General features: G+C 36.9%; 1 protein-coding gene across 1 annotated transcript in view; it reads left to right on the forward strand.

The window, feature by feature from the left end:
• The first annotated feature begins 8,562 nt into the window (after positions 1 to 8,562).
• Positions 8,563 to 16,608, forward strand: part of RAB3D (RAB3D, member RAS oncogene family) — a 676,954-nt gene continuing 668,908 nt past the window's right edge. The window contains exon 1 of the mRNA XM_044084606.1: positions 8,563 to 8,756. The gene's annotated coding sequence lies outside the window, so the exon portion shown is untranslated. The remainder of the gene's footprint in view (positions 8,757 to 16,608) is intronic.

Below are 16,608 nucleotides of genomic sequence, written 5' to 3' on the forward strand. Positions count from 1 at the left end.
AGTGCAACTATTCCCCAGTATACCACATTTGACAGGTCTGGATTGGTTTAAAGACGTTTTGGTCAAAGAAGCCAATCTTGGTGCCAGTGTTGTGAATTTGCTAGTCGAATTCATGGATATTGTGTTAAACAATAATTTCATCTGTTTTAACAGCGAAATTTACAAACAGAAATTGGGAGTTGCAATGGGGGCTTCTTGTGCCTCTTTGTATGCAAACATTGTATTGCACAAATGGGAACAGACTTTCATATTTGGCACAGACTGGGTGAAACACATTAAACACTATGTTAGATACCTGGATGATGTATGTTTGTTATGGCATGGAACAGAGGTGGATTTTCAGAAATTTGTAAATTACATTAACTCCACCACTTCCTTTTTGACCTTTACACACTCGGTCAGTAACACTAGTTTGAACTATCTAGATGTAACTATAATCAAGGATTTCACCAATGGCAAGTTTGCTTCAAGAGTATACAGGAAACCCACATATTCTAATTCTTACCTACACTTTAGCAGTAGTCATCCTTTCTATCAAAAGAAAGGAATTATCAAAGGGCAACTAATCCGTGCTTCTAGAATGTGTAGCACTGCGGAATACTTCTCAAATGAGGTTAGCTTTTTAGAAGAGAAATTTTGTGAAAGGGGCTACCACTAATCAAGAATTTGGTCATGGAAATTTCCGCAAGCAGAGAAGAAAAATACCCACCACTTTTAGGATGCATGTTACCGCAAGTGGATAACTTGCATAAGAACACCCAGCAGCTAGAACAAACTAGTTACATACGCACATTTTCCAGCAATTCTGACCTGATAGAGGAAACAATAACAAGGTATTGGCCAGTTCTTACATTGCATGATGATTTTTCAACAAAGGTTCCAACTAAACCCACATTTGTTAGACGCAGGGGTACTAACATGAAAGAGCTATTTGAAAGAAAAGAAATGACGAATACCACTGGTAGTAGATCCAAGAAAGGAACTTATAAATGTGGAATGTGCAAACAGTGCACTGCTATGTTGAATGATCATAGTATATACATCCCATCTAGGAAATATCTCTTCCGGTCTAATGGGTATTTTAACTGCAATGCAAAATATGTTGTATATTTAGGCTCATGTATAAAATGTCAAAGTTTCTATATTGGGAAAACAGAAAGGACTCTAAAGAGAAGAATTTATGAGCATTTCTATGATATTTCCAAGAAAAAAGAGACCAATGCTTTTTATAAACACTCTCTGTCCTGCCCAGATATGGAAATCAAGTTCATTGTGTTAGACCAGATAACACCCGATAAGAGAGGGGGTGACTGGGAGACTAAATTGGAATATAGGGAGCTTATATGGCAACTCAGACCGGATGCAGCTAAATGGCCAGGGTTAAATGACTACACAAATTTAAGTAGTGTTTTAAAACTAAGAAGAGCTAAGTTATAGCATACAGCATTTAGTAAGAGATTATCAACATTACTTATTTGTATCAAATTATTTGTATTTTATATTTATATTTATTCTGAGTATAGGGAATGTAATCTATGTAACAACGTTTGAACACTTAATACTTGATTATTATTTTTATTTTTAATTCTTGTATTTTTAACATTTGATTTTTATCTATTACTATTTATTACTCACATAATTTATTCGTGGTACCCCATTGTAATATTTATTGCACACTAAACAGTGTTACAAGAATCAATCACTAAAAATGTGGTTTCATGGGACATTAACATATAACAATATTTATTTATTTATACACGAATGCTTTGTGATTTTCAAATGACATATCTTTTAAATAACATATTTTTCAACTACAACATATTTAACAAAAGGTATTTTATTTAGGATTTTATGTATTTCATACAACATCTTGCTCTTTAATTTTAAATTGGTCACCAATTAATTTTAATTGTAACTTGACTGGTTTTAATTTATGAAGCACATGATCTCATTAAGAGACTTACAAATAAGGTTGTTCTGCCCTGCATTTTCATCTTGATAAAGCTCAGTATTGCACTGAGCGAAAGCGCTTGAGAGAAGGATTTGGAGAAATTTATGTTGTGTGTTTGAGAGAAGGACTTGGAGAAATTTATGTCGTGTGTTTGAATAAACTTTTTGTGGAGATTACCTTTGGCTTCATCGCTGTTTCTTGCTGCTCTTCGCTGCCTTGGATTATACTTTTCATTTGCATATATCCCATGTGCCTCTGATACAAGAGGTTTGGGAGGTCACTTGGTGGAACTTCCAGCTTTGCTGGAGTTTTCATTTTGTTTTTACTGATTTAGAGACATGGTAAAGCCACACAAAGAAACACCTTGTTAGTGACCCAATACTATGTCACTGAACTGAACACTGTGCTATCAGACCTGATGACTCTAGTGCTCTCCCTTCCAGTCCAGACACTGCAGTAACATAGGCATCCTTACACACACACACACACACACACACACACACACACACACACACACACACACACACACACACATACACACACACACACTCACACTCATGCAGACGTTTGTGCACACAGACACACAAACACACACATGCATACACACAGTAAGCATTATCTACCAATGAGTCATAGTATGACAAAAATACACACACATATGCATATGTGCACATATACACACACACACACATTCACACATGCACACAGAGTTAGCATCCTCTACCTACCTCTAAACACACACTTGCACACATTTACATTTATGCACATCCACACACACACACACACACACACACACACACACACACACACACACACACACACACACACATGCACATGCACACACACATGTACATACATGCACATTCACACATACATTGTCAGCATCCCCTACCTGCTTTTCATAGTGCAACAAACAATCCCGGGAAATATCTTTGACTAGGTATAACATTGTTTGGAATGAGGACTAGGGTTGTTTACTGGTGCCAAAAGAATTTGTGACAGAATAAAAGATTCTGATAACAGATACTAAGTTTTAATTTATTAAGGAAAGCCATTTAGATGTGAATAGAGGAATTAATGGGGCAAACATAGGAAATGAAAAATCAATGTGAATGTACTGGTAGAGGCTGAGAGACCATAAATGAAACTGAGGAGGAAAGTTCCACTGACAATGATGGACCTTGCTAATATAATGAATAGAAAACACTATCAGACGGATGTACCATGTAGTGTATAAAGGTCCACTGACAATGATGGACCTTGCTAATATAATGAATAGAAAACACTATCAGACGGATGTACCATGTAGTGTATAAAGTTCCACTGACAATGATGGACCTTGTAATATAATGAATAGAAAACACTGTCAGATGGATGTACCATGTAGTGTATAAAGGTCCACTGACAATGATGGACCTTGCTAATATAATGAATAGAAAACACTATCAGATGGATGTACCATGTAGTGTATAAAGTTCCATTGACAATGATGGACCTTGCTAATATAATGAATAGAAAACACTATCAGATGGATGTACCATGTAGTGTATAAAGTTCCACTGACAATGATGGACCTTGCTAATATAATGAATAGAAAACACTATCAGACGGATGTACCATGTAGTGTATAAAGGTCCACTGACAATGATGGACCTTGCTAATATAATGAATAGAAAACACTATCAGACGGATGTACCATGTAATGTATAAAGGTCCACTGACAATGATGGACCTTGTAATATAATGAATAGAAAACACTATCAGATGGATGTACCATGTAGTGTATAAAGGTCCACTGACAATGATGGACCTTGATAATATAATGAATAGAAAACACTATCAGATGGATGTACCATGTAGTGTATAAAGGTCCACTGACAATGATGGACCTTGCTAATATAATGAATAGAAAATACTATCAGACGGATGTACCATGTAGTGTATAAAGTTCCACTGACAATGATGGACCTTGTAATATAATGAATAGAAAACACTATCAGATGGATGTACCATGTAGTGTATAAAGGTCCACTGACAATGATGGACCTTGCTAATATAATGAATAGAAAACACTATCAGACGGATGTACCATGTAGTGTATAAAGGTCCACTGACAATGATGGACCTTGCTAATATAATGAATAGAAAACACTATCAGACGGATGTACCATGTAGTGTATAAAGGTCCACTGACAATGATGGACCTTGCTAATATAATGAATAGAAAACACTATCAGACGGATGTACCATGTAGTGTATAAAGTTCCACTGACAATGATGGACCTTGCTAATATAATGAATAGAAAACACTATCAGGCGGATGTACCATGTAGTGTATAAAGGTCCACTGACAATGATGGACCTTGCTAATATAATGAATAGAAAACACTATCAGACGGATGTACCATGTAGTGTATAAAGGTCCACTGACAATGATGGACCTTGCTAATATAATGAATAGAAAACACTATCAGACGGATGTACCATGTAGTGTATAAAGTTCCACTGACAATGATGGACCTTGCTAATATAATGAATAGAAAACACTATCAGACGGATGTACCATGTAGTGTATAAAGATCCACTGACAATGATGGACCTTGCTAATATAATGAATAGAAAACACTATCAGATGGATGTACCATGTAGTGTATAAAGGTCCACTGACAATGATGGACCTTGCTAATATAATGAATAGAAAACACTATCAGACGGATGTACCATGTAGTGTATAAAGTTCCACTGACAATGATGGACCTTGCTAATATAATGAATAGAAAACACTATCAGACGGATGTACCATGTAGTGTATAAAGTTCCACTGACAATGATGGACCTTGCTAATATAATGAATAGAAAACACTATCAGATGGATGTACCATGTAGTGTATAAAGGTCCACTGATAATGATGGACCTTGCTAATATAATGAATAGAAAACACTATCAGACGGATGTACCATATAGTGTATAAAGGTCCACTGACAATGATGGACCTTGCTAATATAATGAATAGAAAACACTATCAGATGGATGTACCATGTAGTGTATAAAGGTCCACTGACAATGATGGACCTTGCTAATATAATGAATATAAAACACTATCAGATGGATGTACCATGTAGTGTATTTGTGAAACTACAAGTATTGGATAAACTAAATTCATTACACAGGGAAAATTACAGCACAGCAATGCAGAATTTTAAACCAAAAAAAGAAAATTATTTTAATATGAGATGGCCTAGGACGGGGAGGGAGGGTCAGAGCTACAATGTCTTAGCTGAGACTTGTAGCGGAATAATATTTTGCAGGGGTTAGAGATGTAATTTATTAGCTCAGAGACATTTTGCAAGTTTTGCACTAATGCAGCATAAATCAGATATCAAACAGATAAGTGTGGAGACGGCCTTCAAGAGTTCACCACAAAGAGCTGCCATGTCTGTAACTGACAAGCCTGTAACACACTATTGAAACAGGGAGCTGTAATGTGAAGTGGTTTATGTAAAGGGAGAAAAGAATTACAACTGAAAACTAATCTTGAGGGATCATGACAGTGACTGAAGAACATGGCATTAATATTTACTTGATAACGACAGTTCTATAAGTGGATTCTGAAACAACACAGAATCATTCAAGCAAGGGTTATATGGTAAAGTATCTACATTACACCGACCATGATTATCAACAAAATTTCAGACTTTAACTGTTGAGACCCTTACTCCTGGATCTCATTTGTTTTCCTTTCAAATGCCTTTTAGTTTAGTTGGATACATACTTCTCAAGTGTACCTCATTATGAGGAGCGTACCTCATTTGGGGTCTTAAAAAGTTCACGTTCCTCAAAGTTCCTCAAAGTTCCACATTGAAAGACTCTGTCACACATTCAGTGTTAGGAATATTTTTAAGTGAAAACCATTGTAAATAGAAATGAATCATATTAATTCGTTAAAAGATCTTCTTTATAAGTAAAAACAGCATATTTTAACCATCCTATGACCTTCCTAGTTGGAGTTGTTAGTAAACCATTAGTATGTGTTCCACATTTTGCCCATTTGTTCCACATTATGAGGGCTAGTGTTCCTCATTTTAGAGATGGAAGGTTGAGAGCTATGGTTGGATAATAAAAACCCAGTTTGCTTAAACTACATATTCTTTGGTTCTACTTCAAGATTATCTTGTATTGACTTTGTTATCAACAGCCCATGTTGTTACCCTGAAGGTCTGAAATAAGACAAGTGGATACTTTTATCAGAAAAATAAAGGAATGTGTGTGTGTGTGTGTGTGTGTGTGTGTGTGTGTGTGTGTGTGTGTGTGTGTGTGTGTGTGTATATATATATATATATATATATATATATATATATATATATATATATATGGGTCCTCTTCAAAACATCTAAAACCCATAACATCTAATTTCATAACATTGAGACCAGAACATCTAAAACCCATAACATTGACTTTCATAACATCTAACAGTACAAATCACAAGAAAATAACATCCCCTCCACATATAATGACACCAAACTACCAAACACACTTTTTACTAAGTTTTTGCAGGGGGGCTTGATACAGTGGGGTTAGGAAATTAACTTTTTCCCACTGTAGTGCAATCTTGGTGTTGGTATATTTCATTTATGGGGGGGGGCGGAGCTTCTTTCACTGAAGACTGATCCTTACTGACACCCCAAGTTGCTGATCTAAAAAAAAAAATAATACATTTCCCATTATAAACTTTGTCATTTTTTTCTGTAAATTAGCTAATCTGCATAAAGCTGTTATTTTGTATGTTTTTATTCTACTTTGCTAAACTGTGGTAAAAAATGTACAGATCTGAAATGCAAACTGTTATGAGCGGGACATTATCCAGAAATGTTGGGGAGGCCTTGTTGTTGTGACTTCTCTTTACAATAACCAGAGAATACCCCAAAACACATTGAAAACCACTTTTATACAATCTGAATGAAGGGCATCGCACCCAGCTGAGATCTGACTGATCTTCACAGCAGTAAGAACAGTGTACGATGAAACTCCACCCATGTGCAAGAAACACCTTCCTGATTCAGAATTAACAGATGGGTAGTAGATGATTAACACTCACCAAGTAGCATTGTTTCTTCGGTCCACCTTACTCTTCTGTGCACAGGGACTTGATCCAGCTTGTATTTCACACCTATGCACATACGTCAACAACATTTTGACCACATTGTGTAAAGCTAGGAGGAAGTGAGTTAACAGTTTTCCATAATTCCTGTCTCATGGACAGGTAACTATGCAAACCCTACTCAAGAATATTTGGCAATTCCTTTGTCTGTCTGCTGTTTTGAAAAAAAACAGTCTGGTGTTGCCGAAATGGGTCACTACCCTAAGATTAATCTAAAATGGGAGTGTGTAGCTCATTTCAGATGTAATATTATTGGCCTTATTACCATGGCAACACAGCAACAAAATTGTCTGGAAGCAAAGGAAAGTTATTACAAGTATCATGTGCGATTTCAATAGAATTTTACACCGTTTTTGTCCTCTGGTTCTGACATTAGTTTTGCTTGATTTAAGGTTTTACTGAAGGTGTGGGTCTCCTTGAAATGTGGAACAGGATGGACAGCTAGTTGGGAAGAAGTTTTAGATGAACTAACTCATTAAACTTTTAGCAACGTAAATTACTGTGGCAGCTTTTCAGGAAGGTGTGGAACTTTACCTGATAACTGTTCCTCTTTATCCACTCTAACAACTGCAGTTTTAATGACAATGTTAATAACATTATTATCACATAGTGCAGTTTCTAACAGCTGGCATACTGAAAACAATATCAGATAACACAGTTTCAGTAGTGACTAACAGTAGGGTGTATGCAACATTCTGTGTATAAACTGACTGTGTCCACATTGCTCAGCCTTGTTTTGCAGAAATGTGGGACAGAAGCAGCTAAAAGAGAATACATTGCAAGACAAGTGTTTTATCAGGAAACATGACATGAAAATATAGCTGTAGACCACATTCGCTTTTGTGTTATGTTATCTTCATTTAACATATTAAGAATATTAAGTATAAAAGTGCGACTACTTATCCTACACACACACACACACACACACACACACACACACACACACACACACACACACACACACACACACACACACACACACACACACACACACACAGACACATGCGCACATACACACACACACACACGTGTACACACACACACACACAGACGCAAACACACACAAACACACACATGCATACACACACACGCACACACATGCATGCACATCCACGCACACACTTTCTGTGCACAATATGTATTTTATTTTGTGTGGGACATGCTTGAAAGAATGGTTTTAATGTGTGAATTGAATGGTTTTCCTCATTACCCTTAAGTTTCTAATGACAGCTAATGACTGTAATGTGGGTTGGCCAGTGTGATGAAAGAGTTAACTTCCAGCTCCCTTTCACTGACTGTTCAGTATTGCTGTTATCAGGGAAAAGCTTGTGATGGGACTCACTTCCTTCTCACTGATTGCTCTGCAGGTGCTGGCTGGTTGCTGGTTGGATGATGTGGCAGCTTGATTGCTGAGGTCTGTGGCTGACGGCACACCTTCTGCCATCCCTTTTTTCTTCTGCTTCCTTGACTTTTTTTTCCTTTTTGTAAATTACTCAGATCCGGGTGGAGAGTGCAAGTGAAAGGCTGGGAGGGAGAAGAGCAGACAGACTTAACCAAGGCAGAGCAAAAGGACATCCTGCTATTTCAACTTCTCCCTCCAAGTAAAAGAGGAAGGAAACTATATAAACAGGGACTTATACAGAAAGGTAAGGGCTGTAGCACTGTCTTACTAAGTTTCTTGAAGCTGTCATTTGCAACAGAGTTCAAAACTGGTTGAACAAGACAGCTGCTAGCAGTGAAGGTTGGGAACTCCCTATGAGGTGGAATGGTCTTAATCAGGTTTTCCCAAAAATGCATTTTACTATTTAAATGTTAAGTGGTGTTCAGAAAACTGGAGCTTTTGATGTCGTGTTTGCTACACGTTAAGACTATAATGCTTAGTTAACAATTTTTTTTCCATACAGACAGGTATCATTTTTGTACACATGTAATATTTAGGTTGTGTCATATAAACTGAATTGAGTAGTTGACCCTCCTGAAAAATAAGAGCTGATCACAAAGTAAGCTGAATAACACATATTATAATTATTTTTCCCACCATAGGAAGATATTTTATTATTATCATTAATGTTATGTATTATTATTTAATGTTCACTGTTTTGCCAGAGAGACAAAGTGTGTATAATATATCTTTGTATGTTTTTTTTGATCAGTGAGCAGAGAAGTGACTAGGGGTAGCATTAGTGAAAGCATGTTTTATGTTTAATAATTGATCCTAATGAGGGGCTTGTAATTAGAAAAGGGAATGAAAAGGTCTCATGGGTTTCCCAGTAAAGCATGATGGTACTGTAGAGTTGAAAGTACGTTTTAAAGGTCTGAAATCTGACAGCTAACATTTATTGATATAAGAAATAGTCCTGAAATGCATTTATGTCTACTGAGAAGGACCATGTAAAATTCACTGCCCTGTTCTGATGAAACTAAAACATGAAATTTTGTTTTTTTATATCAACATTTTGTGGGGTTGCCGCAGTGGTGCAGCAGTTAGCGTTGTTGCCTCACAGGAAGAGGTTCTTCAGTTCAATTCTCAGCCGGAGCACCTTTTGTGTGGAGTGTGCATGTCCTCCCTGCAGTCGAGTGATTTGCAAAGACTTGCAGTAGGTACATGTGCACGTGCTTTCTGTTAAGACTGGGCACCAGGCTGGCAACTGGACACTGTAAAAACTCCACTGCCAATCAAATCAATCTGCAGACTGGTGATCCACTGTGGCAACCCCTAATGAGAGAAGCCGAAAGACATTGCTGTATCAACCTTTTGTGAATTTCAGATATTTGGGCAATTTACAAGATTCTTGCCTACAGTTTTAGAATGCATTGTGACAACGGGGGTGGTGAAAGGGTGTTTATTTAAGGCTTTATCAAAATGTAAAGTACATTGATCTTCTGTAGCCCTTAATGTCTATTTTTTAAGTAATCTAAAAATAATGTTGCTTTTCTTACCTCTCATGTCTGAAGGTAACATAGGTTGATTGGATTTTCTATGACTGCCCTTAGGTCAGTATGGGTCATGCCCTATCCGAATCTGGGTCATTGTAACCCAGAATTAGATTAAACTATTGTTTACTGATGAAAGAGGTTCAGTTAAAAAAAATGCTGCAAAAAAAAGGGTTGGGAGGGTTGCCTAATGGTTAAGGTGTTTGCCTTACAAACACAAGGTGCAGGTTTGAATCTCACAAGAGATAATTGGCTAGGTTTAAAATGGCTTACAAGGGCAGTTAGCTTAGTACTAATCTATGAACCTATAGTGTTGCATTGTCTGGTATGACTCCCACCCCATCCTCAGAATTTGTCACTGTGATTCACAGCTGGAGTTCAGTTATACTTTTACACAACTGTATGTTTACCAGTTCCTAAGGCTTTGATATCACCCAGCCTGCCTGACAGTGCATTCTCTGTCTGATAGCTGCTTCAGCATCTTAGTGCTGGATTTCTCCCTGTGAGAAAGACACTGTGGTCATTATGGAGGGGGTAGTTACCTAGATTGTTCCTGCTCACTGACTGCTGCCTGTTCATGGTGCTCTGTATTCTGTTGATGTTACTGATAGTGTACATTTGAGTAATTCTGCAGACTGCACTTCTTTTTCTCCTTAACTGCTCCCCATGATGTATTCCATCACTAGATTTTCTTTGCAAAGATGTCAGAACCTGCTACATCTCCCTTTTGCAGCAGTCGTCACTGCACTGTGTTCATTAAAATTAAAATAAAAACCTGCACTTTACAGTATGTCTTAAATATGCTGTCCTCAGCTCACAGACACAATATTTCTTAAATGCTGTCCCCCCTCCCTTTTGGAATGGGCTCCTGATGTCCAGGGCTGTGAAAACAAATCTGGTATGGTAGTATACCTGAATAAGTCTATAAACTCGTATCACTGTGGAGTCAGGCACTGATTAATACTGGTCTAAGTTAAGATGATAACGACCTGTAAACCTGAACACCTGTGTTTAAATCCCATCATTGACATTTAGTTCCTGTATACATAGTCATACCTAAGTCACCCATCCTAGGTGTGCCTCATAGATGTGTAATCATTGTGTCTTGTGTCCTGTTTGGATTGCAGATCACTACCGCACTCCTCCCTCTCTCTCTGTGACCTCATCCCACCCTGCTTCCTAAACTGCAGTTGCTTTACAAATATTGCAGAGTAGTAATTATATATTCAGATCCCTCTCCTTATTTGCATATTTCTTTTGTAATTTACATTGAAAATAACATATTTTATTATTTAACTTTCATTGAAAGCAACATCTTTTATTCTTACCAACATTACCAAGAGTAAAAACAACATAATAAAACACAAGCACTAGCTGAAAACACCCGGTAGAGTAAAAAGAAAAAAACACTAATTATTAAGCGCTTTCGTTCTTTCTCATTGTGAAGAAGTTCTGTATAATAAAATGACAAAAGCGCTTAATAATTAGTGTTTTTTTTTCTTTTTAATCTACTGGGTGTTTTCAGCTAGTGCTTGTGTTTTCATCTTTTATTCTTATTTTTCAGAGGTACTTTTCTAACAATAATTACTCAAAAGTTCTGATGGAGTGGTTTGGTACTGTTTTGCTGTCCTGGAAGTGACAGTAAGACAGTATAGCAGAGATTACTAGCTAGCTCACAATGCATTCTGCTTCAGCAAACATAAGGAAAAAAATCAACGGGAGACTCCTCCTTCTCATGACTCACTAATGGCTTTTGGTGACAGCCAAAAAAAAAAAAATCTTCTGTTACAATTTGGAGTTTATTTGTATATACTGATCTGGCTCTTTATAAGAACATTGAGCTGCATGGTATCTGATGGTTCTGCAAGGCTAGTTGTTCATGTCTTAACCAAACTATAGCTAAATCAGTCTGAGGTGGTACAAGGGAGTGCCTTATATGTATTGACCTTCTTGTAGTTCATAACTAAGCTGCAGAGGGTGTTCATGCATAGATGACATTTGCTGATATCTGACCCACCAGAATAAAGTAGCATTTATTAGTACCTGTAGGCAGCTACGTTATGTGGTGTGTGTGTGTGTGTGTGTGTGTGTGTGTGTGTGTGTGTGTGTGTGTGTGTGTGTGTGTGTGTGTGTGTGTGTGTGTGTGTGTATACATGTATGTACTGATGTAATTATTAAAGTAGTTTGATTTACCTTGCATTCAAAGTGGCATCTTTGGGATGGGAAGTTAATAAACTGGACCCACTTAGCCAGGCTACTCCTAGAACCCAGGCTTCTGTATAATTAGATTTTTTTTGTGGGGGGAGTAAGACAGTGAGCCCATTGGACTACTTCATTTCCTTTTTAAGATGTTATCCTTGAGCACAATGACATTGAGTAAGTTACTTGTTTCATACAGATAAGGTTCAAGTGGGAGTCAAATCCTACTGTTCTGGTCAACATCATTATCCATGTACTTCATTACCTCACTCTGAAGCTGCTTTCATAATGATTTTGTCATTAAAAAATATTACGGTTTTAATAACTCAGTAAGATTGTGAGTGTCTGATGTCTGAGGGAGGGGGGAAGCTGCTGCCATATATAACAGATAGCTACAACACTGTTAAGAGAAATCCTAGAAGACAGGGTTGGGAGATCTGATACCACTGCTTTATTGTTATGATTTCAAGACTTGTCTTTCTTGAGTCTTTACGACATATACAGTTATCCTTTATGGCACCTTAACAAATTCAGGTCTATATTAAATCATCGAATGCTTAGAAAAGCGAATGATGATTTATCGACCCCATGTAAGTGAAAGCTTACAAACTCGAACGCTTAGAACAGCTGTTCCAAAAAAAAAAATATATACTTAAAACATAACATAAAGTGGGGGGCTTCACCCCCCCACACTCTCCTACTTAAATATACCAACTCCGAGATCGCACTACAATGATGAAAACGACAAATCAATGGACGCGGCCAAGCGATTTCTTTCCCAGGGAAAGAATTTGCTTATATGCCGCTTCGTCAATTTGTCTTTTCATCTTTTCAAAAAGTTCAACCAAGATGCGTTCGAAAGAATGCGTCTTGCCGCTTTGTCATTTTGCCTTAATCTTTTCAAGTTCGATCAAGACACGTTCGAAAGAATGCGTCTTCGGTCATCTAATAGGAACCCAAAAATTCAATGGCATTCCAAAGATTTATATAATCCTGTGTACCAGTCTTTTTTTTTTTTTTTCTATCTTTTTTCTAAAGATGTTCATAGTTATTCATGTGAGAGCATGATGTCTTTCATGCGGCAGATGTGAGTTAGTAAGTGTCTTAGGATGGAGAAGGAATATTAATGTGTGGCTATAATGAATTCACATGGAAAGCTTCAAAACTTCTGTAAATTGTCTCACCATACAGAGTCAAAGTTAATGAACTGCAATGCTGTTAAGCTGTGCAGCAATGTTATTAAAACCTTGAAGTAGTCGATACTCAGTCTTCCTTTGGCAAAGCCTACCTGGGACCACTTATTTTGGAAGACCTGATCAGAGTTTTGATGCAATAGTTTTGACACTGAGTTCAGTTTCTTTATTAATGAAATAAATAGGATCTATGCCTGGCTCAGAGAACACATTAATAGATAAAACTTTGAGGGAATCGGAGAAATCTCCATGAAATTTGAACAGACAGAATAAATTAGCTTAAGGGCAATGGGCCTTCTTAAAACTGATTCAGTGCCTTAATGCTTCCGTCTGCTGTTAATGATGTCCTGTCCACTTCTGTATGTACACTAAAGTGACCTTTCAAAACCATGGGGTTCCCCTCTCTGTTGAAGCTCATAGGGACTTGAAGAAGAGCAAACAAGTCACAACTGCTTCCATAAGCAGCTTCCAGTCCCAACAGCCCCTGTTGGGATATCCACCATGGTTAGTACCATGTGTAGTCCCATCTATTGTGGATAACTCACAGGGAGCACCATGTTTAAAAGAAGTGTGCTAGTGGAAAATATATTACAGCTTCTAAAGCTGATTTTTACCTTCCTAACCTTGTTCTGTAGTGCTTACCTTTTGTGGTCTAACACAAAACTAGAGTGTAAGAGCTGTAAAAGGTGTTGAAACTGTTACCTCAGAAAGGTGCTTAATGATGATGTCTTTCTTCGAGTTTCGTAGTGTTGTTGTGGCACGCCATATAATACAATAATTTCCATCATCCTGTTTAGAATAATTCTGTACCATTTGATTAGGGGGATACTACGTTTTACAACATTTTAAAGGGTGCCCTGCAGTCCTGCAGCTTCAGAGTGGTATTTTTCCAGACTGGGACATGAGCGATAATGGCCAGCTAAGTTAGACTGAAATTTTTTAGATATGTAAGGTGTCTATGCATAAAATCATTGTTAATTTATTAAACGTCTCCTGGGTGTCAGAACAATTTATTGAATTTGATTAAGGTATTTTTTGATAAAAGTGAGTGTTTGTTTAGTGGTCAGTAAAAAGTATTTAACCCCCTCTGCATGACCTGAAAGGATGATGCGCAAAACACCTGCCCATTTACTTATTCACTCTGGAAGCATTTATTTGTTTGTGTATCTGGTTGCCATCTGGATCCATATCAACAGCAAGCTGGGAGTGCAGCAGTTAAATGAAAAACTGGGCATTTACTGTAAGATTTTATACATATATAGCAAACATACCCAGTGTGCCACAGATTCAAGTTAAAATAAAAAATATTGTTTGGATTGGTATTTGTTGTTCTTGCCCAAGCCAGGAAGAAATGTTGAGCCCATTTGATGAGTTGGGTAGTAACAGTCAGTACCTAATCAGTAGACAAAGTCGACAGGATGACCCAGTGTTATCACTACTGTTTGCTGTCCATCAACAACTCAGAAGCCGATTCTCTAGGAGCACACAGCTTTGCTGATATTTTTGCACCACATGAATATAGCTCATATTTTGCTAGTAAGAGGGCAAGTCACATTCTATAAAGAGTGGAGGTCCATCTGAGTCCTGTTGACCCTTCACCTACAGAAATTGTGTTGATGCATTAAATTCAGACTAATTAATGGGATATAGTTCTAGTAATTAAAGCTTTTTATTCGAAATCTGCTGAGTATATTACATTTTAATAGTTTTCTTTTGACAAATTTAATATTTAAACATTGCAAAATAATAACATTCAGTGTAAAATTTCTAAAGTTTATTTAATGGAAACAGAACTCTATTTTAAGAAAAGGATAATTACATATGTGTGTGAACTATATAAAAATACCAGGGTTTGTTAACTGTGTGTACTGTATAAATACATCAGTATTTGAAAGGAAAGTATACCTTTGCCATGTGTGTTTTCATCTAAAACGATCTTTTTGTAGTGATTTTAAGTTCATTTTATTAATTTACATACTTTTCAGTTTAGTAGGATTGCAGAAATTTAGTGTCCTGCATTTCATTTAAGGCAAGAGAGGAGATTTTTACTGTTGGTTTCAAAGTTTCTTAATCAGTGTGGTGTTATAACATGAAATGCGATTGTACATTTCATAGAAACCTATTTTTTTTAAAGAAGTACTATATTAAATAACTTAAATACCTGAAAATATTCTTTTTACAAACAAAAGCTTTTGGGATGCTGATATAGGTTCAGAACAGGACTCTTTTTAAGAAGTAACAAAATCATGTTAACTAACATTTTCCAAATGTCTACTATTTTTTTTTAATTGTGGCCCTTTAAAACCCATTAAAATGTAACTGTACAAATATATTCCCTTGTATTTTTGGGTCTCAATATTTCTGGAAATTACATGACAAGTTGTATACTTGATTTGACCAAATATGAGTTTTCATTTTAAATCCTGAAACAACCAGCATATTAACAGTTTCCTTCTAAAGTTTTTTCTGGAAATACAAAGGAAATGTTTTTGCAAAATAAGTTCACTAGAGACAAGGGAGTGTTTAGCTTTAATACATTAACAGTTTATACATTCTTAGACAGTACTTTTTAATGATGGAAGTATTGCCTTTGACATTCTTAAGAGTCAGAAAACGGAATGAAGGAAGGAGGTCTGTTCTGTACTGAACGAAGCAGTATGTATATGTGGCCCTCCAAATGGGCCCAAACACTTTCAATACTGAGCAGGTATGCCAATCATATTCACATCCATCTTCATTTACATATTTTGTATATTTATATTTTGGTGACTGTGTTGGCCCTACTGGGCCAGATGTCTCTTTAAAGGGAGACAACAGGCAATATTAATACTGATTAGGGAAAATTTGGTCAGGGCACAAGGGAGCTTCCCCAACTCTTTTTGATAAGTGCTGTGGAACATCTTACATCTACATGGGCTACCACTGACTCAGGCAGATAAGACCTTGGTTTTAATGTCTCATCAGAAGGGAGATACACTGAGGAATGCAGCAGTCTCATGCTGCACTGCAGAGTCAGTAATGGAAAATGAATCCATGCACATTAGGTGGGAGACCACACTCTTCTGATCCTCTGAACCTGAGCCGCAATACATATAGACTAGGGTCTTCAGGTTCAGTCTATCTCATATAGAAGGTGTAAAGTCAAAGTCTAAAACCCTGAAAATGGTCTGTA

Source organism: Protopterus annectens, chromosome 9.part0 (assembly GCF_019279795.1).
Source record: "Protopterus annectens isolate FY-2018-M chromosome 9.part0, PAN1.0, whole genome shotgun sequence".
NCBI lineage: Eukaryota > Metazoa > Chordata > Ceratodontiformes > Protopteridae > Protopterus > Protopterus annectens.